The sequence below is a fragment of the Theobroma cacao genome, chromosome 7 (assembly GCF_053813885.1).
Source record: "Theobroma cacao isolate CCN51 chromosome 7, ASM5381388v1, whole genome shotgun sequence".
In the NCBI taxonomy this organism is placed as follows: Eukaryota; Viridiplantae; Streptophyta; class Magnoliopsida; order Malvales; family Malvaceae; genus Theobroma; species Theobroma cacao.
The window spans coordinates 34640360-34665237 of record NC_142645.1 but is presented as its reverse complement, the minus strand read 5'-3'; the positions used below and the strand labels follow the sequence as shown (position 1 = coordinate 34665237).

At 36.3% G+C, this 24878-nt stretch overlaps 1 pseudogene; it reads right to left on the bottom strand.

Annotated features, from left to right (window-relative positions):
* Positions 1-586: 586 nt before the first annotated feature.
* On the bottom strand, positions 587-24015 carry LOC18594878 (uncharacterized; annotated as a pseudogene).
* Positions 24016-24878: the final 863 nt, after the last annotated feature.

The window sequence follows — 24878 nt, the reverse complement described above, 5'->3', positions numbered from 1 at the left end:
AATATTATAATGATTAACAATGTAACAAGTAGAACCTAATTGTGTCCTTACTATAGAAGTCACTGAACACCTGAGTTATTACAAGTTAATGAAATACATAATTTTCAAAAAGAAAACCTAATTTTTGGACACCTCTAAAAGTTGTACATGTTTCTAACTTTTATTTTTCATTTTTTCTATAAGAAATATAAGTAATATAAACTAAATCTTATATCTCTACATAAGTGTTTTTTATGAGATTATATTTACAAATAAAAATTCTAATTACATCAAATAACTTTTAATAGATACTGTAATATAAAATAAATTTATAAATAAACCAAAAGTTATCCAACCAACAAAATAAGTCTAAATAATACAATCATAACATTTATTTGGCTTGAGTTTCATAGCATAACATAAAACTAAAAGACAGTTTTGAAAATTCAATAAATTAAAGACCACACCCTAAAGCAACCATCACCAGAAGAAAAAGAAATCAAGACAAACACTTGCCTCCAAAATAAAGAAAAAGGAAACAACCAATTACTAGGTAAAATAAAAGCGCCTTGACATTGATACGTTGCACTCAAAATTATTTTCTCGATTTGGGATTCAAAGGAGTCCATTGGAAACGTCATCAACACGATGGTATTTTCATCAAGCCTGCTTGTTCGAATCCTTCAAAAACCTGATTTTGATCTTCTTCAACTGAGCAACAATGTTTTTCATGTCAATCCTCTCTTCTGACAACTCTACTAAACATTCTAATGCCATTTGCAAAATAGACAATGTACAATCTTTCATTGCAAAATGTTCTCAATCCTTGGTACTAATTAGCAAATTGGCATCTACAACTTGAGTTAACGCACATGATAATGACTCAGTCACCCAATGTATTAAGCTCATTTCTCCAACAAACATTTCATCTGTGGGCTTTTTTCTTATTAAGGTTTCAATTAGAAGAATACCAAAACTATATGCATCACCTTTTATGGAAACAACTCCTTGTGTTTCGTATTCTACATGTAAGTGATTAAAACCATCGTCAAAGTATGCAATGATTTTACCTGAATTATCATAATGGATAAAGGAAAAGTCTAAAAGTTTAAGCATTACCTGTGCCATATACCCAATTGTTGCTAGTGTTATGGTTTGTACTGTTGAATCCTTTTCATCTAGCAGCTTTGCAATGCCAAAATCACCCAAATGTGCAACCATGTCTTCATCGAATAGAACATTGTTGGGTTTTAAATCACAATGGGCCACAAGAATGGTCTGACCATGATGGAGGTATTCTATTGTGGAGACCACATCAATCATAATGTTCAACCTATGCAAGATATCAAGAAAGTAGTTATGAGAATACAACCACTTCCCAAGGCTTCCATTAGGCATGAACTCAAGTACCAAGGCTTTAAAATCAACATTGCAGCAACTACTAATGATTTTGACTAAATTTCAGTGGCAAATTTTGCGCAAGACCTCACACTCAATGTCAAAGCTCTTAAATGGTCCTTTTACCTCCAAATTAAAGACTTTTATGGCAATGTTCAATCAATCTAAAAGAGCAACTTGGTATACCAAGCCAAAACTCCCTGCACCAAGTAGTTTGCTTTCACAAAAACTATTTGTGGCTTGATGAAGCTCTTGGTATAAAATTCTTCTCCACTTTGCTAAACCAATCGAAGTTTCTCAATCAATTTGTTGCTTTGAATGCTTTCTTCGGCTTTGGAAAAAAAAGACAATTAAGGCAAAAATTAATAGCATTGAGCTAACTACCAATAGAATAAATTTTATAAGCTTAGTAGCTTTCCTTGAATGTTTAGCTGAATTACTTGTGCATGGTGGGAATTGCAATCGAGGTGCACCACATAGCACTTCATTCCCTATAAATTATTGAATTGTGCAGTTGGCAAAGGGTCATCTGTTAGGAATTTCTCCGTGCAGTCTATTGAATGAGACATTCAAATACTCGAGATGCAAGAGTTTTTGCAAGGACTTGGAAATAATTCCAGAAAAATTATTCCTTGATAGATCCAAGAATTCCAATCCTATCAACCCACCAAATAACTCAAGTATAGACCCATACAATTTGTTACCGGATAATGAAAGATAAGTTAGGTCTTCAAGATCACCAATGCTACTTGGAATTTCACTTGATAATTGATTTTTGGAAAAATCAATAATTGTAACAACCTTCCACTTTCCAATGTCAACTTGGAGAGCCTTGGTGAGAAAATTGGAAGACAAGTTTAGATGCAAGATATCTATAAGCCTTGTGAAGGTTGAGGAAATTGAGCCAATTAACTTGTTGGAGTCAACAAATAGATCTCTAAGAGAAATGATATCACCCAAGCATGTTGGTGTTGGTCCACCCCATTGGTAACCTATGAGATACAAGAAACGTAAACTTTGCAAACAGCATAAGTTAGATGGAAGGGATCCTTCTAACTTATTGTCTTCAAGGTAAAGACCTTGCAACTATTTTAATCTTCCGATTGTGGTCAGAATAGATCCTATCAGTTCATTATTATTTATGTTCAAGCTGATCAAGTTGCTTAGGTTGCCAATCTCTTCAGGAATGTTTCCTCCAATGTTGTTGTACGAAGCAGTTAATATTTGTAGGGAAGTACAAAGATTTGCTATAGACTTGGGAAGTTCACCATTGAACAATGGATTAGCATCAAATTTCAAGAACATCAAGTTTTTCCAATATGCTAAAGATGAGAGAAAGCTTATTTATGGGGTCGAAGGTGCGCTAGCTAAAGTATTATTTTCCAGGTTGAGCCGTTGTAGATGTCTTAGATTTCCAAGATCATTGGGAATATATCCAAAAAATGAATTAAATGACAAGTCAAGGTCTGTTAGCTTAGAGGCATTGGAGATGGAGGTAGGTATTGTTCCACTGAATGCATTTATATCAAGAAAAAGTTGTTCAAGTTTTAGAAACCAAAGTCCTGTGCTCCATGGAAGACAACCTGAGAGATGGTTTAAAGAGAGTGAAATGACCCTTATAGTTGAGCTATTAAAGATAGCAAGAGGGATATGTCCGGAGATACTGTTATTTCCCAAGTTCAAAGAGTCCAAATTTGGTAGGTTGCCTATCTCAAGTGGTGTTTTACCTGCCACAAAATCAGAAGTCATTTAGATTTGTTCCAGTGATCCAAAAGTAAATAACAAAATTACTGATAAAAATTGTACACACATTTTTAGTTTTATATTTTATATTATAGATACATATAACAAAGAGTCAAACAATATTTTCAAATATTTATAACATTTGCAGCTATACAGAAGCTAAACATGCATAAGAAAAAATGTAACTTATTTACTGTCAATTTTTTAATGGAAAAATCAATTATTTTTTGAAATTTTAAATTACCAATCTGTTGTGGAACTTCCCTTGCATAATGAAATTGATCCCTTAATTATTTCAAATTTAGCAACAACTTATAAAGCCCATTTGTTTGTTAAACAGAATGATCAAAATTATTAAACAAAGTTTGGAATTTAGATAATACAAAGCAATATAATCTTTCACTTTGTAGCTAATTTATTTTAATTTTGGCATAATGCTCCAATAAGCCCTTAAACAATTCAAGAACATTTAAATAAGCTCTTATTCTTTTATTGCATTCAATTAAGCCCCTATATTTTTATTTTAGATCAAATAAACCCTTATAACTAATGATTGACTAATTACCATTAGTAAAAATGTCACTTGTCATTTTATATCTACACAACACTGACATGGCATTGATACGAAGGGTGAAAAATACCATATGGTCATATTTTCATGCCAAATTAACATGTCATGTTATCATTAATTATGATATACTAACTTATTACATCATCATCAATTATCATATTTTAGTATATCACATTAGCGCACATAGTATACAATGACAAATGATATTTTAATTAATTCAAATCATTAGTTATAAGACTTATTTAACTAAAAATAAAAGTTGAAGGGCTTGTCTGGCTCAAAATAAAAATATAAGAGCTTTAACGCAATAAAAGTATAAAGGCTTATTTGAATTTTCTTGAATAATTTAGGGGCTTTTTGTATATTATGTCTATAATTTTTTTATTTATATAATGTAATGAAAATATATTAGAAAACGTTGGAAAAAAATAACATATATAGATAAGTAGATGATACATTTGAATTTTGGGTTGAATGATTCATGAACAAAATAGAAATAAAATACTTGATTATAAAATAAAATGGAAATTAAAAAAGGTGAAGTTCAATGTTAAAATTTAATTTAAATAAAAAACAATGAGATTAAATAAAGAGTGTGACACTATTACCAAAAGCTAAAAAAAATTAAAAAAAGAAAGATGTGGAAAATCCAGATAATATCATAAGACCAAAAAGAGGTAAAATATTAAAACATGAGAATTTGATGAATAAACTACTTGTTACACAAATTAGTTGATGCAATATACCTAAAGCAATTAGTATTTTCAATTAAATATTTGAGAAAATCTATAAACTAAAAAGTGATAGTGAATTTAATAGAAAAAAGATTAAGGATGAAAGAAAAATGAAATTTAGAAAAAATAGCTATATAACTATATTTATTTATTATTTTGAGAGGATCCATAGAGATCGAAATTTACAAATTTAAGGGCATTTTCATCTTATTTTGTCCATTCCTGTCCCCCCTAATCCCATAATTGCAATGGACAAAAAAAGAAAGAAAGAAAGAAAGAAAGAAAACTCTTTGGTTTCGAGTTATGTAACGAAGACTATAATAAAAGTGTGAATAATAATATTTATTCAAATATTAAAATATTGCAGCAATATAAAAACTGAACACAGATAAATAAGAATGTGATATATTACATGTCAAATTATTGGAGCTAAAATCAAGTACTTTTAGAAGTGTTAGGTTACCAATGGGGGAACGAATAGGCCTTATTAGCTCACATACTTCAGAAGCTATTTGCTCTAAATTCAGCAGAGGACTAATTTGCGGTGGAATTTCACCTACACAATGAAAACTTTTTTCATTTCAAAACAATTGTAACAATTAAGGCCAATTTTTTTTTCTCTAATACATTAATAAGGCCGCTCATTTCTTTTTGAAGCATGGAAGAATTGAACAATTGGATAAGAAAAAGCCACAAAGCAACTACTAGTATTTTTCAATAAAAAAATTTACATTGTTTTGTTTGGCTGTAAAATAACTAATGTGTGATTTCCTAAGCTGGCAAAATTGGTAGAAGAAAACCAGTCTCCACCAACATCAAACCTTATACATTACATCTAAAAGAAAAAGGCTAAACTATACATCAACTCAAAAGTGATTGCACTGAATCTGATGGAAGAAGTAATAAGGAATTTAAAGAATTATGCAAAAGGGTGACATTGTTAAAAAAATGAAAGTAAAATATTGTAGGCTCAAATAGGTTAAAGACTTGATATGGCATATTGATAATGTCGTAACGTGCGTGTCTGGGAACCCGACCGCCAGACGTGATGTGAAAACCCTAAAACTAGGTTAAATTAGGAGTCGCCACCAATCTTTTTTACTAGGTGCGATTGGCCACCCATTGACTCACTTCTAATCAATGAAGCCTTAAATTAATTTTAAGCCCACCGAAAAAAACCTTCAACTGGTCTACGATTTTCTAGATCTAGGCTCGGGAGTACGGTTACACTTGGGGAAGGATTAGCACCCTCGGAACGCCCGTTCCATGAACGGTATCATTTTTAGATTATCCTATTACACTTTAATTTTTAATTTCACTATACTTCCTTAGTTATTATTCACTTATTTTTATCTCCTATTCAACCTAAAATGGAATGCAAATGTGAAGCAAGATGAAATGCATGGCGTGAGATAAAAAATGCCGGACGAATAACTTTTTATCGAGGATATTTTCTAGAATTCACCCATCATACTTGTGGGACTCGAGGTATTCTCTCACCTAGGGAATTATTCGAGAAATTCGCCTTCGCAAATTCGACGAATAATTCTCATCATCGAAGTTATCGTATGTTTTTCTTTAAAAATAATGTTTTCGTGCATAATGAACCTAATTCGGGCAAAAGCCTTTTATTAAAGATATTTCTCGAGCCCCCCTATCATGCTGGTGGGACCTAGGGACACCTTTTTACCTAGGGAACTATTCGAGAAATACCTGCCTTCGCAAGATCCTCGGAAGATCCCATCATCGGGGCTCAAACTCGAAAATAGAAATATTTATATGCAATGATATGATGCAATATATATATGCTATGTTAATACAATTATCTATTTTTTTGGTCATTTATTAATTTTTAATTATATTTTTTATTATTTTTATTTTTTATTTTATTTCTAATTATTATTATTTTTTTTTTATACTTTACATTTTTTGTTTTAAGTTACTCTTATATTTTCCTTTTATGATTAGATAAATTGTTTATGATTCCATGTTACTTTAGTGACAAAAATTTTATATTTTTTTATTTTATTTTATATTTTTATATTTTGTATATAGATATATTTTGTTTATATTTCTATTTATTTCACGTCATGTATATTACATTTTTACAAATTAATTATTTACTATATATTCTAATTTTTATTATTATTATTTATTTTATCTATTGTTATTTATTTATTATTTTATTAAGTAATTTTCGTATAGTCAAATTCTTTATTTATTAAAAATTTCAGGATCTTGAAATCGAGGCCCTCTCATCGTACTGGTGGAGCCTTGATTCGGATTTCGAGCCTATAGAACATAAGCCCGAGATTGTGACTTCTAGCGTCCCGACCGATCATCCCATCATCGGTATATTATATTTAGTATTCTTTTCTTAACTAAATATATCACCATAATATTTTATTTATAGATTCTCTTTTTATTTATGTGCATACCCTATTTAGCCAAAAATTCCTACTTATAAACTAAATAATCACCTAAGCTTATATATTTATTTTATGTATTCATATATACTTTTTCTTACTTGAATCTAATTTTACTATAAAACATTTAGTAGATTTATATGAATAACTTAAACATATTCCTATCATTTTCTAACCCTTTACTACATTTATTATTTATTTCATATATGTATATTTAAACTCCCTAAGATTTATTATCTATTATGCTAAAAACTTTCACATTTTTTTTATATATTTCATTTTCCTATGTATATAATTTAGGAAATAATAACACTATCATGATTAATAAAATATAAAAAAAATCATATCAACAGTCCAAAGCCCAAATCACTACTTAGTAAGCAAACCCATTACCTATTGGTTTGAGATTGGCCCACTGCTCCAAGTGGATTTAAGATCTGTTGGGCTTTGGCCACCTCTAGTCCAGCCTAGGTCTGAATGGCCTGCCTCAACCGCCCCAAACAACTTCCTTACCTCCTTTCCCTCTTTCTCTCTTTAATTTTTCTATCTAAAGAACTCTCTTTCTTCTTCCTTTTGCTGTCGCTGGGGACAACTAAAATCCCCACCTGCGGCTTCTTCTCTTGGCTCTCCCTTCCGCGGCGTTGGACCCCTCTCTCCCTACTTTACAGTGACGCTGACCGGGCCTTCTCCCTCAAGGTTGCCAATCGATTCTCTCTCTCTCTATATCCCTCTCCTTCCTTTTCGTCGGCCACCCCAAATCCAAAATCAACCTCTAAAAATCCAAGATCTCCCTTAAAACCCAAACCAACCAACTCTTAAAAAAAAAAAAAACCCCTGCTTCTCCCATTTTTGTCAATATATTTACTTGATTTTTTTGTATATTTTTTTGGTGGTGGATTTGTGGTGGGTTGCTGGTTGCTTTTTTTCTTGTTTTGATTGATAGAGAGCTTTGTAGAGTTTTTGGATGCTTGGTTTTTTGGTTTTCCGATTGTGGTTTCTTGGCTATGGATTTTTGATAGCTTGGTTGCTAGGGATTTTTTGGTTTTTCATTCCCGATTTGCAGGTTGTTTCAGGATTTTTCTCAGGTTTGAATGCCCCCTCCCACCCCGATTGTCGATTTTTGGCCCTGCTTTATACTCACACTTTTTGGCTTTTGCAGGGTGTCCTCCCACTACTTTGCCAGACGCGATTTTCGCGTCTGGCACTGTAGTGGTTGTTTGGTGCTAGCAGGGGTGTCCTCCCACTACGTTGCCAGACGCGATTTTCGCGTCTGGCACTATAGTGTTTGCTTGGTACTGGCAGGGGCATCCCTGCCAATACCCTTTTTTTTTAATTAATGGTTTTATTATATATATATATATATTAATTATCAAATCAATTAATTTTTGGTTTATTGTTTGTTAAAAGTTGAGTGTCTACAGTTGCCCCTCTTTGCACATTTCGGTAATCCAAAATAGTGCAAAGACGTAGACACTGTATTTGATCTGATTCATTAATTCTCTTATCAAGGCTCCTTCTTTTTCTTTTTTTTTCTTCTTTTTTTTATTTGTTTGTTGTTTTTTTTTTTGTTTTTTTGTTTTGTTTTTTGGTTTTTTTGTTTTTTTTTTCTTCTTTTTTTTATTTTTTTATTTTATTTATTTATTTATTGTTTTTAAATGAACTCCTCAAAGCTAAAGCAATGAGACTTTTAAAAATGAACTTCTCAAAATTGAGGCAATGAGACTTTTAAAAATGAACTCCTCAAAGTTGAGGTAACGAAACTTTTAAAAATGAACTCCTCAAAACTGAGACAATGAGACTTTTAAAAATGAACTCCTCAAAGCTGAGGCAATGAAACTTTTAAAAATGAACTTCTCAAAGCTGAGGCAACGAAACTTTTAAAATGAACTCTTCAAAGCTGAGGCAACGAAACTTTTAGAAATGAGCTCCTCAAAGCTGAGGCAACAAGACTTTTAAAAATGAACTTTTCAAAGCTGAGGCAATGAGACTTTAAAAAATGAACTCCTCAAAACTGAGGCAACCAAAACTTTTAAAAATGAACTCCTTAAAGTTGAGGCAACGTATCTTTAAAAATGAATTCCTCAAAACTAAGGCAACGAAACCTTTTTTTCCTTTTTTGAAATGGTGAAAAATAATCAACTCCTCATCTGAGGTTCTATGATTTTAAAGATGAATTTTCTTCTTTTTCAATTGTTTTAAAATTTTGAACATGGCAATTCATCTTCATCAGTTTTTTTTTTTTTTTTTGGGTGTTTTAGAGCCTTCTCTTTGATCAATGGGGGATGAACCGGTCACGCTTCCGATCTCTCGTTTTCCCCAATTCATTGCTCAAAACTGTTTTCTTCATCTATCGTATGCATGATCCAATCATTCTTCACATTTTTACTGTGCTCCATTCTATTGCTATTTCCATTTCTTTCTCTCTTTTCTTAGTCTTTTCCCTTTCTTTTTTACATTACCAGACTCAATTTCATTCCCCGTCAATTACAATCCTTTTTCAAAATATTGCAAAATTTCTTACTTTATCATGCTCTTTATTAATTATCATTCCAATTTTATGACAAATGCAATGCAATGTACTCATATCTCCTCTCTTGGCAGAATGGAAATGATGACATTGTTAGGAGCAGAAAGGCTACTTTTCATTAGAAAAAAGGAAAGTTTCTACAATCAAGCATAATGACAAGGAACAGGGGAAAACCAATTAATACAAAAGGGACGCAGTTCTTTCTTAATGACTGTTTCGATAAGTATTGACAGTAGTCTCGAACTTTTATCCTGAAACAGGCACATTTGTCAACTCCCTTGTCTTTTGTATGAACATCTCAGATCATGATCTTCACCCTTTCTATGTTAAGCTTTTGTAGTATTTGGACCTCCTTCGTGTCTAGACCGCCCTTTTGGGTTTTCGCCCTAAACACATCTCCCAAATTCAAGCCGTCTTTTCAGGTTTTCAGCTTGAAAATTTTCTTTTTTCTTCTTTTTATTTTATTTTATTTTATTTTTTTATGCAAAATATCTCTTGACAGCATCGGCATTCACCGGGTTGGAAAACTCCCTTCCGTCCATCTCCACCAAAATTAGTGCTCCTCTTGAAAAAGCTTTCTTCACCATAAATGGTCCTTCCCAATTCGATGTCCATTTCCCGGGAGGATCCTACTGGTTCGGGAGAATTCTTTTCAATACTAGCTCTCATTCTCGAAACTGTTGAGGATGTGCCTTCTTGCCATGTGCCCTCATCATTCTCTTTTGATATAACTGCCCACGGCAAAGTGCCGTCAACCTTTTTTCTTCTATGAGATTCAATTGCTCATAACGAGCGTTAACCCATTCGGCTTCTTCCAACTGTACTTCTTTAAAGACTCAAAGGGAAGGGATTTCTACGTCAATTGGCAAAACTGCTTCCATCCCATACACCAAAGAGAACGGTGTAGCTTTCGTGGAAGTTCGGACTGCTGTCCGATAAGCATGCAAAGCAAAGGGTAACTTCTCATGCCAATCATTGTATACATCTGTCATCTTTTCAATTATCCTTTTGATGTTCTTGTTGGCTGCTTCTACCGCTCCATTCATCTTTGGGCGATAAGGCGTTGAATTGTGATGCTTGATCTTGAACTTGGCACAAACCTCTTTCATCATTGAACTATTGAGGCTACTAGCGTTATCTGTGATGATCCTTTCTAGGAGACCATAGCGGCATATTATTTCTTTTTGGATGAACTTACATACCACTTTTTGGGTCACATTGGCATAAGATGCTGCTTCTACCCACTTAGTGAAGTAGTCAATTGCCACCAGAATAAACCGATGCCCATTTGATGCCTTCGGGGTTATTAACCCAATCACATCCATGCCCCACATTGAGAATGGCCATGGTGATGTCAATACATGCAATGAATTTGCAAGAGTGTGGATTCTGTCTGCATATATTTGACACTTGTGACATTTTCGAGTGAAATCTATGCAATCTGTTTCCAACGTGAGCCAGTAATACCCTGCTCTCATGACCTGTCTTGCCAACATATGCCCACTTGCATGTGCCCCACAAATTCCTTCGTGAACTTCCTCAACTATTCGCCGAGCTTCTGCTGAATCCACACATCTCAAAAGCATTTGATCACTACTTCTCTTGTATAAGATGTCCCCATCCAAGAAGAAATTCATTGCCAACCTTTTAATGGTTTTCTTATCATTTTCTAAGCATCGCTTCGGATATTGCTGAAACTTGAGATAATGCACAATATCATGGTACCACGGTTTCCCATCTATTTCTTCCTCTACACTGGAGCAATGTGCAGGGCACTCTTTAAGATTAATCACGATGGGTTGAATCTTGACATCGGTACCAACTTTGAACATTGTTGCCAGCGTGGCTAATGCATCGGCCATTTGGTTCTCTTCTCGGGGCAAATGGGTGAAGCAAATCTTATCAAAATTTTCAATCAGCTTTGAAATAAACTTATGATACCGGACTAACTTCAAGTTGCGTGTCTCCCATTCTCCTCGTAACTGATAAATAACCAAAGCAGAATCCCCAAATACTTTCAAAATGCGAATTTTCCTCTCGATTGCTGCCTGAAGACCCATGACACAAGCTTCATATTCAACCACATTATTGGTGCAATAGAAGTTGAGTTTAGCTATGACGGGATAATGATCTCCTTCTGGTGACACTAACACGACCCCTATGCCATGCCCCAAGGCATTCGAGGCTCCGTCGAAAAACATCTTCCAATTCTCTTTCTCCTCTGATTCCTTCTTACTTGTTTGGCATATTGACATCAAGTACTCATCCAGAAACTCAAACTCCATTGGTTCATAATCCTCCTCCACCCTTTTCACCAGAAAATCTACGATTGCACTTCCTTTGATAGCTTTTTGGGACACGTATACAATATCATATTCAGACAACAACATTTGCCATCTTGCCACTCTACCTGATAAGGATGGTTTCTCGAAGATGTATTTAATAGGGTCCAACTTTGTAATGAGCCAAGTGGTATGATATAGCATGTACTGCCCGAGTCGATGTGCCGTCCATGCTAAAGCACAACACATTTTTTCCAACGAGGAATACTTGGACTCGTACTCAGTGAACTTTTTACTCAAGTAGTAAACTGCCCTTTATTTCTTACCAGTTTCATCATGCTGTCCCAACACACATCCTATGGATCCTTCATTTACTGTCAAGTACAAGAGGAGGGGTCTCCCGGCCACAGGTGGTACCAATACTGGCGGACTCAACAAATATTCTTTAACCTTGTCAAAAGTAACTTGGCACCCCTCGTTCCATGCCCCAGGATTGTGTTTGCGAAGGAGCTTGAAGATCGGGTCACATTTGAGTGTGAGTTGTGATATGAATCGGGCTATATAATTCAACCTTCCTAAGAATCCCCTAACTTCCTTCTGCGTTTTGGGAGGAGGCAAATTACGGATTGCTTGAACCTTATCCGGGTCAACTTCTATTCCCCTTTCATTGATGACAAAACCCAGTAGCTTTCCTGAAATGACTCCAAAAGTGCACTTTACCGGATTTAATCTGAGTTGAAATTTTCGTAACCTCTTAAATAACCTTTCAAGATTGGTCACATGGTCCTCTATTTTGCGAGCTTTTACAATCATATCATCCACATACAGCTCGACTTCTCTGTGCATCATGTCATGGAAAATAGTCACCATGGCTCGTTGATAAGTCGCCCCAGCATTCTTCAAACCAAATGGCATTACCTTATAACAAAAGGTTCCCCACATAGTTATGAAGGTAATTTTCTCTCTGTCCTCTGGTGCCATCTTAATTTGGTTATACCCTGAAAAGCCATCCATAAAGGAAAACATGGAATGATGGGCAGTATTGTCAATAAGGGTGTCGATGTGGGGCAAAGGGATATTATCTTTTGAGCTAGCTCTATTCAAATCTCGATAGTCCACACACATTCTCACTTTCCCATCTTTTTTAGGCACTGGAACAATATTTGCAACCCATTCGAGGTACTTAGCTACGTCCAAGAATCCTGCATCAAACTGCTTTTTCACCTTTTCCTTAATTTTCAAAAGCATTTCAGGTTTCATTCTTCTCAACTTTTGCTTAATTGGTTTGCATTCAGGTTTCAAAGGCAGTTTATGGGCTGCAATGTCTGTATTGAGTCTTGGCATATCTTGATAGGACCATGCAAACACATCTACATATTCATGGAGTAGCTTTATTAGTTTTTCTTTTTCAATTGGCACCAACGTCGTACCAATTCTAACTTCTTTCTTATTTTCTTCATTTCCCGAATTAATCGTTTCAAGTGTCTCTTGATGTGGGACAATTTGTCTTCCCTCCTGTTCTACTAGTCTTAACAAGTCTGGAGTTAAATCATAATCCTCCACGTTTTCTGTATCGTCAAGTTCGTTGACACTTATACCTTTTTCAAAATTAACCTCAAAACCACTGTCATTATCATCTTCTCAATCATTATTTGGAGTCTTGGAAGGTAAAGGGAATTGAAATATGTAGAGCTATTGTATAGATAAATAGTTAAAATAAAGGGATGAAATGACACAAATGGAAATGGTGAACCATGAGGAGAGATATGAGAAATGCACTACGCATGTCAATTTATTAGAATGATAAATGATAAAAAGCCCGATACATAAAATTTTTAATGCTTTTAGGCATAAGCACGGATGTTTACTTTGAAATTGAATCACAAGTGACTGGCAAACTCATGGTGGTCCAACTGTTCAACTTCAAATTCAGTGGCCCGAGGTATGTAGTAGGAATCTCATCCGCCTTTTCATGGCTGCTCTTCACCTTCCTCCGTTGCACATATTGATAAATCAAAAAAGGCTTCCCCTAAAGCTGACACTAGTTCTCGGCTCCCAACGGTGAGTGATTCAAGAAAGATGCAGCCTCCAAATCGAAATGTCTCGTAGAGATGAGGATATGTCATTCCATGGATTTCCAACTCATGCCCCTTAAAGCGAGCCAACCTTTCCTTTCTTCTTTCGGCTATCATTTCTTCTCTTTCCTTCTTAGTTGGCTTATACCCCAAGCCAAACCTTTCTTCTTTTTTGGTAGCGCGTATGGGCCTTCTAATGCCTTGTAGTTCTCTTCCCAATCTTGCCCCCGCTCGGTATCCTTTCCCTACTATCTGATTAACAACCATCTTGGTGGTTTTGAAAAATCTCGGAATAGGCGGAGTGGTTCCTTCTCTAACATATGTGGTGTTAACAAACTCGAAGGATAGGAAGGAACATTCAGGCACTTCTTTCGCCGCTTCCACATAAAGAGTATCCGTTGGCTTGCTTATGAGTAAATCCTCTTCCCCATTAACACATACAATCTTCCCATCCACGATGAACTTGACCTTTTGATGAAGAGATGAAGGTATGGCCCCAACCATATGGATCCAAGGTCTTCCCAACAAATAATTGTATGAAGGAGCGATATCCATAACTTGGAATTCAATGGTAAAGGTACACGGACCAATTTCCACCGGTATCCCAATATCCCCTACTACTTCTCTCCTTGTTCTGTCGAAGGCTCTCACGATCATCTCACTCTTTCGTATGTAGGACATGTTGATGGGTAAGCGGGCCAAGGTCCTCATGGGCATCACATTTAAGGACGATCCGTTATCAAGCAGTACTTTTGGAACAGTACAGCCTGTACACGTGATAGTGATATACAAGGCTTTATAGTTTCCCCTACCTTCAGAAGGGATTTCTTCATCGCTAAAGGATATTATGTTACCCAATGAAATATTCTCAATGATGTAGTCCAAATTTTCAACTGAAATGTCGTGATCCATATATGCTTGGTTTAGAATCCTCATCAAAGAGTTCCTATGTGGTTCTGAGCTGAGGAGCAAAGATGATAATGAAATACGAGTAGGCAACCTGTTTAATTGCTCGACCATTTGTATCACTATGTTTAATGAACTTAAGAAACTTGGCAACTTCTTTTTCCGTCATCGGTCCTTTTGAGCCATCTGTCGATTCTTGAGATTGCACTTTTTCTTCTCTCAGATTTGCTCTTTCTCTTTTCCCTTTTCCTTCCTGAGATTCTCCAATGCCTCTAGTGTATAGCAACGTCCGCTGCAGGCAATCCCCCCAACATCAGTTATATTTGCAGCATCATCTTGAGATTCAACTATCCATTTCCCCGCTTTTGAAACTTGTACATTGCAATTGTAGTTCCATGGGACAGCTTTGTCATCTTTGTAGGGGAACGGTTTAGGGACTTCGATGGTCATTTTGGCATGGATTCTGTCTTCCATAGACTCTCCTCTTGGTTCATAGAAAATGGTTAAAGGTTTTATCTTCCTTGGGTGAATGGGTTCCTTAGACATCATGTTTACTGCTGGCTTTGAAGCTTCCACATAAAACTCAATCCTTGACTCGTCTATCATTCTTTGCACTTCCTTCCGAAAAAAACTACAATCCTGGATTAAATGCCCCACACATCCTTTGTGGTACAAGCAATATGGTCCTTGGATATTCCCCGAGTCATTCACATCAGAACATTCCGGCCACACCTCGAGCATATCGACTTTTACCAAGGCTTCAAACACTTTCTGCATGGGGGTTTCCACTTCCCGAATGTTCCTTTTAACATATACCTCCCCTTCAACTGCATTTACCCCTGCCCTAGCATGATTTGGCAGTGGGTTGTTCTTAACATTCTGTTCCTGCTTCTTTTCAAAATTTAGGATTCCTGCCTTGATCAACCCTTGCACTTTATGTTTGAATGCTATACAATTCTCAATTGAGTGACCTTCGATTTCATAATGATAATCACAATGGGCGGAAGCGTCATACCATCTCGACAATGGAGGTTTTAATGGCTCTATGTATAAGGGTGCTACTAGATGGTTTGCAACTAATTGAGTGAAGAGTTCAGCATATGGGATTGGGATTGGGTCAAACTACACTTTCTCTTGCTTGTTTCACCATCCTCTTGATTCACTAGCAGTATGGTTGTTTGAAGGTATTGTTTGTTGTGTGGTTGAAGCTGCAACGGGTATGGAAGTAGGTGGGTGGATGTTTGTGGGGTAAGATGTCCGTTGGATGGGAGCATATGGGTATAGGTTAGAAAAGGTATTTGGCATGGGTGGATATAGGTATGGACTTTGTGAAGTGTTATTCACAGCTAGGTAATAGGGGTATGGTGGATGGCTGATAAATGTTGTAGCTTCCTCCTTGGGGTTGTCCCGAAGTGATGGCTTGGGCTTCTCATTCTCTCTTCTTAAAAGTTTCACCTTTCTTCGTGTGTGTCGCATCACCTCCTTTTATCTTTCCTTGCTTAACGATAGTCTCTATCATCTCTCCTGAAATCACCATATCAGTGAAGTTCTTTGTGGCACTACAGACCAATCGTTCATAGTTAGGAGCCTGCAGGGTGTTAACGAACATTACGGTGGTCTCTTTCTCAGTCAATGGTGGCTGGACTTGAGAAGCCACATTCCTCCCTCTTTGAGCATATTCTTTGAAGCTTTCAGTGGGTTTCTTCTCCATGTTTTGTAAAGAAAGGCGATCCGGAGCCATATCTGTAACATGCTTATACTAAGCCATAAATGCTCGAGCAAGGTCCTTCCATGTGTGGATTCGATTGCGGTCCAGTTGGACGTACCATTTTGCTGTAGTACCAATGAGGCTATCTTGGAAGCAATGTATCAAGAGCTTGTCATCATGGGCATATGCGGCCATCCTTCTGCAATACATGGTAATGTGTGTGACCGGGCACTTGGTTTCGTCGTACTTTTCAAAGTCTGGAACTTTGAATTTTAGGGGTATAACCACATTTAGAACGAGACAGAGTTCGATTGCATCCATAGAGCAATACATTCCCATTCCTTCTATCATATGTAGTCTTTCCTCAAAAAGGTCAAATTTCTTGTGGGTATCAGGATTGTCCTTTGATTCAACGGATCCACACTTGAGCTTCTCTTGTTCCTTCGGATCATCCAGGTCAAGTACAGAGATGGGGTCTGAAGGACTTACCCCTCCAATTGGCCTCTGTTGGGCACAAGTCGGTGGTGGCCCTATAGGCACTAGCATCCCAAAGAATGGATATTGTCCTATCGACGGCATGGGGATAGACGCATTCCTTACTAGTGGTGGTGTGAATCCTGGTGGATATACGGGGTCTGTATTGGCTTCTGTCTGTTGAACATCTTCTGACACACCAGAACTCCCTGCCACTCTCTTCCCTTTATCTGTAGATATCAACTCTAAAATTTTTGATAACTGTCCTATGATTTCTTCTTGCTTCTTCTCAATCTTTTCCATCCTCTCTGAATGCTTGTCCCCCATGATCTTAGAACGGGCTCTTGTATTGTATCTGTGAAGAGTTTGTTTCTTTGGAATTTTGTTCTTTATAGGCCGAATGGATAAGTTAGAATTTTATGTTGATGAATGCATTGTCATTTGTTATTATTTATATGATTCATGTAACTATGATGCAAGTGAAATGTGCTTGAAAAGAAAAGAAAAATAGGAAAAATATTGGCCACCCAATATTTACCATAAGAAAATTCGCATCCATAAAACTTAAATATCCGATTACATCATTGTCTAAATCCATTACATAACTATCAAAAGGAAAAACCAACTTTGTCATATTGGTCCCTAACCATTCTGAGGTGATCGATCAACCGCTCACTCAATTCATCCCTCGGAAGAATCTCTCATATGAGTTTTTCGGTCTTATCTGCCATCACTCGTGCTCTAAATGCCACTTCTCTCATCTGTCTCAGTATCCATCGCATTTTAGCTTCTTTCCTTTGAAGGCTTTGTGTGCATGGATCATTTCTTTCCCTCATTTGGAAATACTCTTGCCTTACTGCTTCATATTGTGCCTTGTAGCCTTCCATGGCAGTTTTCAACAAGCCGCAGTCATTTTTCAACTCTTGGATGGTTTGTTCTTGTCTTCGTACCTCGTGCTGCAAAGCATTATTGGCACTTTGGAGTTCTTGCATTCTGGCTATCAGAGAAGAATTTGCCACGCTCACTTCCTCAAACTTGCTTTGCCACTCATCCCGCTCTTCCAAAGCCATCCGTACCTTTCTTGCCGTCTCTTTCTTCACTTCTTCTAGCTCATCCTCATGTCTCAGCTTTATATTCATCATCTCCTTTTCAAGTCTCTTTCTTGTCAACTCACTCTCCAGCAAGACATCTTGAGGTTCTGGGTTTATGGGATGTTTTGATGGATTTTTAAGGGGGCATACGACATCTTTCACCCTGTGGTCGTGCCAAGTATGATACCCTGTGGTGACTTCATCGACAACCCTTCCTTGATCCACTCGGCAAGCTTTCTTCCAATCTTGTGCAATTTCCTCAATTTTCTTTAGCGTTTTCGGCTCTCCATATGTAAACTCTAACTGGTTGAGCTGGTGAGTCATAGGCACAAATTGCTCAGATTCAAACTGTCTCTGTACCATTATCGGTGCATAGCTAATGGCTCCCTATGGTCCCATCAGCGGCACCCACGGCTTGTATCCGTATTTATACATCACTTGCATTCGCGGCATCCATGGAGCTCTCCAAGTTATTTCAACGCTCATTAACCTCTGGAGATTCGTGACCCACTCTTCTTTCCTCTTGTAGTCGAGCCATACACTTTCGCAGAACTCAAGGATAGGGCAACTTACAAACATATAAGGCTTCCAAAATTTGCTCTCTTTACATTCGAAATGGCTTTTGACCCATATAGTTAAGAGTTGGGCACATCCGATGAATCGTCCCTCACCTTTGCGCCGACAAAAATTCAAGGATCTGAAGGTTTCAGCTAAGATGGATGGGACCGGGTTGATGCTCCTTGTCACCTGATCGAAGAAGTCTATGACTGACACCTTCACGTGACCTAAGACCTTCGGGAAGACCACTAAGCCATAGATTGCCATTGCGAAAGCTAGGAGACCTTGTTCATCCTCCATGTGTTTTTTAATATATCCATTCAATAAACTCCACGGAAGGCATTCTGTGTCTCCCTTCTTCTTCAGATGTTGATCCACTTCTACCATAGTCATTCCTAACAACTTGGCCAACTTTCGCTAGTGTCCCGTCTTCTGGGCCCTCTAATAGATCTTGTCAAGCTGCATGTGATCTATTCGGAGTAGAGAGGAGTACTCTTCTATGGTAGGGGTCATGTCCACCTTGTTAAAGACAAAGCAACAGTATGAGGGATCCCAAAACTGGACGATGGCTCAGAGCATCTGATCATCAACAGGTACATATAAGAGCCATGCAATGTGTCCATACTTGTTCTGAAAATTGTCTCGGTGAGCACGTCTCCACTGTTCCCAAATTCCTATCATCTTTGTGAAGTCATTCTGCTGAAGGTCCAAGTGAACTCTCTCGGGTAAAGTTGGGATATGTCCTTGGGTCAAACAGTCTTCTTTTTCTTGTTGAATCTTCCCCATCTGTAACTCTATCTCATAGTCATTTCTGTATATGTTGAGTGGACCTGCTGATGACGATGCCATGGATGTAACCGGGATCTCTTAGGTTGGATGTTGTGTAGCCAATATTTCTCCTATATGTAATTACGATGCATGCAAATGAACATGTAACATGCACATGACAAGCAAAATAAACTTAAGTTAGTATGGTAGAAAGAAAGAATGGAATGTTAAAAATAATGAGAGAATAATAAGCAATATCATGGGTATTATTTTCTACTCCACGATACTTTATTATCTCGTGGCATAATTTAAAATAGAGGGAGTGGAAGAAATTCCTTCATGTGTACTTATTTATAAGGTGTACTCTCACGGGTACGGCCCTACCTAGGATTAAGCTACTCTTGGTATTCTATATGTTGGGTTAGGATTATAGACAGAGCTAAGGTTCCCAAATCGTTCCTCACTGTCGTCCACGCGGACTAGTAAGGCACCCCGGTCCTCACCCATTACAGGCTTCAAACGGACTAGATTCGATTTGAGTGGGAGTTTTCACTAGCCCCTGCGGAGGTTATCACCTCACGAGAGCGTAGCCACTAAACTCCCTCCTAAAAAGGACATAACCAGGGTGGAGGGTTTATGCATGAATGCAAAATGTGCTCTATGTGTGAAGGAAAACATTGAGTTCGGAATAACATTCTCACATCCCTCTATCCTAAATCCCCATGATTATTAAAAGCAATAAAATAACAAATGTGAAATAAACAAATGCACTAAACAAAATATGCAGAACAAATCATCAATACTAAGGAAACATCGAATTATTTAAAGCCTTGGACAACCTATTATTATTTAATAGTTCGACTCTCGGAAGGTCCCCAATGGAGTCACCATCTGTCGTAACGTGCTTGTCCGGGAACCCAACCGCCAGACGCGATGTGAAAACTCTAAAACTAGGTTAAAATTAGGAGTCACCACCAATCTTTTTTACTAGGTGCGATTGGCCACCCATTGACTCAATTCTAATCAATGAAGCCTTAAATTAATTTTAAGCCCACCGAAAAGAACCTTCAACTGGTCTACGATTTTCTAGATCTAGGCTCAGGAGTATGGTTACGCCTGGGGAAGGATTAGCACCCCCGGAACGCCCGTTCCAGGAATGGTACCATTTTTAGATTATCCTATTACACTTTAATTTTTAATTTCACTATACTTCCTTAGTTATTATTCACTTATTTTTATCTCCTATTCAACCTAAAATGGAATGCAAATGTGAGGCAAGATGAAATGCATGGCGTGAGATAAAAAATGCCGGACGAATAACTTTTTATCGAGGATATTTTCTCAAATCCACCCATCATACTAGTGGGACTCGAGGTATTCTCTCACCTAGGGAATTATTCAAGAAATTCACCTTCGCAAATTCGACGAATAATTCCCATCATCGGAGTTATTGTACGTTTTTCTTTAAAAATAATGATTTCGTGCATAATGAACCTAATTCGGGCAAAAGTCTTTTATTAAAGATGTTTCTCGAGCCCTCCCATCATGCTGGTGGGACCCGGGGACACCTTTTTACCTAGGAAACTATTCGAGAAATACCCGTCTTCGCAAGATCCTCGGAAGATCCTATCATCGGGGCTTAAACTCGAAAATAGAAATATGTATATGCAATGATATGATGCAATATATATGCTATGTTAATACAATTATCTATTTTTTTGGTCATTTATTAATATTTAATTATATTTTTTTATTATTTTTATTTTCTATTTTATTTCTAATTATTATTATTATTTTTTTATACTTTACATTTTTTGTTTTAAGTTACTCTTATATTTTCCTTTTATGATTAGATAAATTGTTTATGATTCCATGTTACTTTAGTGACAAAAATTTTATATTTTTTTATTTTATTTTATATTTTTATATTTTGTATATAGATATATATATTTTTTATATTTCTATTTATTTCACGTCATGTATATTACATTTTTACAAACTAATTATTTACTATATGTTCTAATTTTTATTATTATTATTTATTTTATCTATTGTTATTTATTTATTATTTTTATTGAGTAATTTTCGTATAGTCAAATTCTTTATTTATTAAAAATTTCGGGATCTTGAAATCGAGGCCCCTCCCATCGTACTGGTGGAACCTTGATTCGAATTTTGAGCCTAGGGAACATAAGCCCGGGATTGCGACTTCTCGCGTCCCGACCGATCATCCCATCATCGGCATATTATATTTGGTATTCTTTTCTTAACTAAATATATCACCATAATATTTTATTTATAGATTCTCTTTTTATTTATGTGCATACCCTATTTAGCCAAAAATTCCTACTTATAAACTAAATAATCACCTAAGCTTTTATATTTATTTTATGTATTCATATATACTTTTTCTTGCTTGGATCTAATTTTACTATAAAACATTTAGTAGATTTATATGAATAACTTAAACATATTCCTATCATTTTCTAACCCTTACTACATTTGTTATTTATTTCATATATGTATATTTAAACTCCCTAAGATTTATTATCTATTATGCTAAAAACTTTCACATTTTTTTTATATATTTCATTTTCCTATGTATATAATTTAGGAAATAATAACACTATCATGATTAATAAAATATAAAAAAAAATCATATCAACAGTCCAAAGCCCAAATCACTACTTAGTAAGCAAACCCATTACCTATTGGTTTGAGATTGGCCCACTGCTCCAAGTGGATTTAAGATCTGTTGGGCTTTGGCCACCTCTAGTCCAACCTAGGTCTGAATGGCCTGCCCCAACGGCCCCAAACAACTTCCTTACCTCCTTTCCCTCTTTCTCTCTTTAATTTCTCTCTCTAAAGAACTCTCCTTCTTCTTCCTTTTGCTGTCGCCAGTGACAATTAGAATCCCCACCTGCTGCTTCTTCTCTTGGCTCTCCCTTCCGCGACGTTGGACCCCTCTCTCCTTGCTTCACAGCGGCGCTGACTGGGCCTTCTCCCTCAAGGCTGCCGACCGATTCTCTCTCTCTCTATATCCCTCTCCTTCCTTTTCGTCGGCCACCCCAAATCCAAAATCAACCTCTAAAAATCCAAGATCTCCCTTAAAACCCAAACCAACCAACTCTAAAAAAAAAAAAACCCCTACTTCTCCCATTTTTGTCAATATATTTACTTGATTTTTTTGTATATTTTTTTGGTGGTGGATTTGTGGTGGGTTGCTGGTTGCTTTTTTTCTTGTTTTGATTGATAGAGAGCTTTGTAGAGCTTTTGGATGCTTGGTTTTTTGGTTTTTTGATTGTGGTTTCTTGGCTATGGATTTTTGATAGCTTGGTTGCTAGGGATTTTTTGGTTTTTCATTCCCAGTTTGCAGGTTGTTTCGGGATTTTTCTCGGGTTTGAATGCCCCCCCCCCCCCCCCCCTCAATTGTCGATTTTTGGCTCTGCTTTATACTCACACTTTTTTGCTTTTGCAGGGTGTCCTCCCACTACTTTGCCAGCCGCGATTTTCGCGTATGGCACTATAGTGGTTGTTTGGTGCTGGCAGGGGCGTCCTCTCACTACATTGCCAGACGCGATTTTCATGTCTGGCACTATAGTGTTTGCTTGGTACTGGCAGGGGCATCCCTGCCAGTACCCCTTTTTTTTTTTAATTAATGGTTTTATTATATATATTTTAATTATCAAATCAATTAATTTTTGGTTTATTGTCTTTTAAAAGTTGGGTGTCTACAGATAATGGAAGAATAAAATTTTTTACTTTTCAAAAAAAAAAATACCATAGGCTCTAAAGGAGCCAACCAAAAAGGGCAAAAAGGATTAGAAATATGCTAAAATGCATCTCAACATTTATTTTACTTTTACCTTTGAAGTTGTTGCTTCCAAGAAATAGGTTCTTAAGCATAGTCAAATTTCCTATTTCTTTTGGTATGGTTCCCTCCAAATAATTATAAAATAAAGATAGTACATCTAACTTTTGGCACTTGAATAAATTCATTGGAATTGGGCCAGAAAGGAGGTTAAAACTAAAAGTAAGCAAATTCAATCCAGGTAAATGATCAAACATATCTGATGGGATACGACTAGTGAGATTGTTATACGACAAATCAATTCTTTGCTGGGAAGACATGTTGAATTGGATGGAAGGTATGGAACCACTTAGCTGGTTGCCTGCGAGAACAATCTCTGCCAATGAAGATATGTTGAAGACTGAGGAAGGTATGGAGCTTGAAAACTGATTGTGCTGCAAATATAAATATTTAAAGCTAGGAAGATTTCCGATTTCCACTGGGATAACTCCCATAAAGTTATTACACTCTAATTCCAAACGTTGAAGTTTAACGAAAGAACCAAACCAAAATGAGATTTTCCCTTCAAAATTATTGTTAGACAAGATAAGAATTTTTAACCGACGAAAATTAGCCATCTCGATGGGCAACAAGCCATGAAAGTAGTTGCTCCCAATATCGAGGGAAACAACAAAAGACTGATTTCCCATGTCTGGTGGTATGGTGCCAAAGAGGTTCATGCCAAATAGATACAAAGCAATGACTCTGTGGTGTCGAGATCCGCAAGTGACACCAACCCAATTGCAAATAGATGTAGCAGTTGACCAGTTGGCGGCCAAAAAATCACTGTTGACACGGGCTTTTAGTGCAAGAAGAGCCAACTGGTCTACGCTGATGTTGGCTGTTGATTTCATAGAGAATGAAACCCCAAATTAGACAGCATCACTACTGCCATAATAGCCAAAACGAACCGAGTGTTTCCCATGAAGTTGTGTAGAAGTGAAAGGATAATTTCTGAATGATGAACGGGAAAGATGATGTTTCTTTCTCAATATATACAAGGTACCATCATTGTGATGGGACCTATTCCCACATGCAACTGGCCAATGCATCCTTATTTTCAAATGCTTTATATATTTTTAATTATTTTATCAAGTAATTTGGTATTTTTTTGCTCATGATACCAACTTAAATAGTAGTTTTATCTAGCATAAATACGTATATAAATTATTATTTATTCAACTAATATGTTTTTATTTTATAAATTTTTCACTATCAAAATATAAGTACATCATTCTTAAAAAAAATTGAGATACAGTCAAAATTTATTACTTTATTTAAGGTGATAAGTCAAATTTACAAACCAACAGGTGTTGACTGTTGTATGCATACATGTTAGAATTGTACTATATAGACTTGTCTGCAGACACCCTAAATGTGAGCTAAGGGCAATTGTATAGCTATTGGGAGTGAAGAGCTAAGACTACGTCCACTATTTACTGTCCTTGAATACGTATAATTAGGGGTTCAATGTGTGTCCTTAAATGCTGAATGTTAAAAACAATTTATTTAAGTATTTAATTTAATAACAAATATATAAACAAGAAACACAGTAAAGAGAGAAGTGCACAGAACCTAGTGGTGTAAATAAGAGATCACTGCATCATTACAGAGCACTCAGTCAAGGTCCATCATAATAAGTAATCTCAATCGCGTTATCTGTACTTGGTAAAGAATAATTGTAGCGAAGTTATTGCAGTTGGCCATGTGACCCTTCAAATCAATAAGCTACTAGTGTTTTTTTCGTCTAATTCTTGTTGCTGGTGAAATTGAAGACACATCCCTCTC